We start from the raw sequence: 3,545 nt of genomic DNA, 5'->3' as shown, positions 1-3,545 counted from the left end.
CTGCTACCAATTTAGGTACCCGTTAGGATTCTTGGCAGCAAACATAAAAATTGAATTTGGCCATCTTAAAGCCTAAAGATAAAAGGAGTTTTAGGGAAAGATTTTGGATAGCTCATCGAATTCTCATAAATGCCAAAGAACCAGTCAGTAGGAACCAGGAAGATGGCAAATGCAGCCAAGGTCAAACTACAAGAATATTCTGGGCAGGACGCCCCACTGGTGTCTCTGTCACTGAGCAGTCCATGCTCTTGGCACCGTGTTCCCACCCCTACCACCCCCACTTTCAATAATTTTTCAGCTGTCCTTCTATCATTTGAGTCATCCTGAGCAGGAACATTAATTGGCTGGACTGGGGTCATGTGCCCACAGGCTAGCTGGTGGTGTGGTAGAGAGAGCCCTGGCCTCTTTGCTGCTCTAGTGGCTGGTGGGATTCTGCTTCCTTCTAACACACATTAAAGGCCTCCAGAGATGGCAGGTGTTCAGATGTGGAGTACGTACATACACACACACACAAACTCACATATACCACACACACAGCTACTTGCTGGAGTTAGGAACTTTCTGGCTTTCCACTCCTCCATAAAGCCTAGAACCTCTACCCCACTTCAGACTGTACTCCCTCTAGCCCCATGCCACGGACAGACCCCCAGACCTGAGCCCCATCAACAGGTCCTGCTTTCTCTTCGCAAGGCCTCAGAGCACTGCCGGGCAGAGTCACAGGGCAGGAAGATGGGTAGATGCATGGGGTCCAGCTTTTGTTGAATCTCCCAATGGCTTCGAAACCCTTGTATGTTAAATAGCATAATATTTACCTCTAAAAAATATGATTCTTGCCACATGTCGGTAAAATGAACAATAAGTCTTTAGTAGAATCCAATTTCCATCCCACATTCAAACTGTTTTCCAAATCCGATGAAAGAGATCTTTTGTAAGGCAAATATGGTTATATCACTTCATTAAATTACTTCAGTATATCAACATTGTAGTATAATGGAAATGCAATCAGTCCAATGTGGTGTGGAATCAAGAGGGACTGTACCCCTCTTTCTGCTCTCCTTTCTCTTCTCTCTTGTTCTTTTCAGTCCAGCCCATCTCCCAGGAAGTATAAGCTGTTGACTTCATGTATTTTCTTCCATTAAGTTTCCAGACATTCACATGCCAATATGTATCTCCTTAACAAAGACTACAAAGGCGTCACATACCTCACTTTCGCGTGACTTGCCTTCTTCACTGGGTAACCTCTCTTGGCTTCTTTCTATATCAGTAAACATGAAGATCCTTCAGTGGCTTCGTCTCCTCTCTCACTGGAGCCCCCTCATTACCAAGTGGCACGCAGTTCCCCGAGGGCACACGCCTCACCCCTCCATGGCTTTGCATGCCTCACCTCCTCTTGCATACACCTGGTCCCCTTTCATGGGACCCAATAAACTCTTACCTTCTCTGAAGGCTTCTCTACCCTCAGGAAAGAATTTCTTCCCAGTTCCCAAAATGCCCTTGGTGTTCTTCTCTCCTCAAACTCCTCGCTGGGTTTGGTGAGAGCTCAACTGCTTGTCCTCTTCTCCCACCAGACTACACACCCCAGAGGCCACCCTCTGGGTCGTAACCTAATCTGAGAAGTGACATCCCCTCACTTTTGCCATAATCTATTTATTAGAAGCAAGTCTCTAAGTTACAGCCACACTCAAGGGAGATAATCCCACCAAGGGAGGGGCTACCCGGGAAGTAGATGACCCAGGACCATTGCAGAGCCTGCCTACCACACCCCTCACCTGCATGAGCCCGTGGTACCAGGGCCAACGCCTTTCTTTTCCCATTTCCACCCCTACTCTCTCCCTTATGACCTCAGCTGTGTGAGCAACAACCTACCCACAGCCTTGGCTGTTTCTCTCAAGTGAGGATTCAGGACAACTTCAGAAGGACGTTAGCCTCAGAAGATATGGACGCAAACATCAGGTGCCCTGGTTCATGGAGCAAATTCTGATTTTATACTCTTCGGTATGACCACTGCCAGAGGTTAGCAGTTACTCTGGGTATGGAGAAGACCAGAGGCCAGACGGGCTTGGAGGCACTGTCTCTCCTGAGGCTGGTCAGAGGCCCAGGACCACATCAGGGCATAACCCCAAATCAGCCTTTCCCAAATGTGGGGGGGCTTGCAGGCTCTTCCCAAGGGCTGGCCCTACCTTAGTTGGACTTGAGGTCATTGTTACCCATGTCCCCAACTATTCTTACCAAAATCTCTGCCAAGGTGCACACTCCTTCAGGGAGGGTTTGGGCTCCATTTGCCTGGGTGCTAGTTTGAGTATCACTGTCTTTGTTGCAGAAAGACTGGGATCTGGAAACTCAGAGGTCTGTGAACCTGGCGAATGAGGAAAATACAACCTTAGTAATTTCCCCTTTGGGGTGATCTCAGTCCATTTTGGTGGATCCATTTTTCCATCTCTGATCCTCCCTTCAATTTGTTTTTGGTTTCCAGATTCTTACCTCCCTGACTCCATATCTCTTCTCTTGATTTCATACCCTAGAGCACAGGAGACCTGTAAAATTGGGCCTCCCCTCTTTAGTAGGACATGGGAGGATTTGAGAGGACTGTTCCCCTCTGCCATTCCCCCTCCAGGTAAAGGAGGTCTGCATTCACAGACATCCACAAGAGGGCGCTCTCCCAAACTACGCCTGTTCCCAGAGTGGCCAGCGGCCTCCAGGAGGCTAGCTAAATGAAAACTGACGCAGGATGGAACACTGCCATCCACGGAAAGACTTGGGCACAGGGCATATGAAGAAGTGATAGGTCTACCTGAGTCCCAGCATCCATCCAGGAGCTTGGAGAAAACTGGTCCTCAGGTCAGTTGTCAGTTTCAGGTTTCCAGAGACAGAGAATGGCCCGGACTTCTTGTTTGTCCCACTCACTCTCTCTGCCCAGGCGCTCACCCCTCCAGGGAGGGGGTACTATTCATCTTGGTGTCCCCAGGTCCTAGATGGGTGAATGACCAAGCAAGCAAATGAGCAGACAAAGTATAACACTTGAGAGACTTTGGTCCAGATATCTGTGTGCGTGTGTGAAATGACATGGATACACACTTATTCACTGAAGGTCCATTTGTAGTTTCAAAAGATTGGGAACTTAAGTACCTATTAGTTAAGAACTGGGAAAATAAATTACGGTCTACCCGTCAGTGTAATGCGTGCAGACACACACACACACACACACACACACACACACACAAACCAACAAAATGAGACGTCTAAATACCCTGATGTGGGCCACTCTCTAAGACACATTATGAGGTGTGAAGAGTGAGGCGTGGGGCACAGAGGCTGCCTCTGCATGTGCACGGGGGAGGGGCTATGTAGATGTGGGTGTGTGTGGCAAGGCCCAGGAAGGACCCCTGAGGAAACTATAGTTCTGGTCCTGTTCGCCGGGTTCTGGCTTGAGAGAGGGTGAAAGGAAGGCTGCCTTGTTGCTGCCTTGACCTGTTTTAAATTTTTTTTAAAGATTTATTTTTATACGAGAATTGGGATATAGGCCAGAGGCACAGGAGGGTAAGATT

The 3,545-nt window shown here is 48.3% G+C and overlaps 1 long non-coding RNA gene across 1 annotated transcript; it reads right to left on the bottom strand.

The window, feature by feature from the left end:
- Nucleotides 1-1,022: 1,022 nt before the first annotated feature.
- Nucleotides 1,023-3,189, bottom strand: LOC129145043 (uncharacterized). Its single transcript, XR_008550049.1, has 4 exons — nt 2,792-3,189; nt 2,230-2,356; nt 1,436-1,609; nt 1,023-1,255 (listed from the first exon to the last, which is right to left on the bottom strand). It is a non-coding gene; the product is annotated as an uncharacterized LOC129145043 (long non-coding RNA).
- Between the last annotated feature and the right edge of the window lie 356 nt (nt 3,190-3,545).

Source organism: Talpa occidentalis, unplaced genomic scaffold (genome assembly GCF_014898055.3).
Source record: "Talpa occidentalis isolate TD23 unplaced genomic scaffold, MPIMG_talOcc4v2.1 talOcc4.8, whole genome shotgun sequence".
Classification (NCBI taxonomy): Eukaryota; Metazoa; Chordata; class Mammalia; order Eulipotyphla; family Talpidae; genus Talpa; species Talpa occidentalis.
The sequence above is the reverse complement of the archived record's forward strand: the minus strand, read 5'-3'. Positions and strand labels throughout refer to the sequence as shown.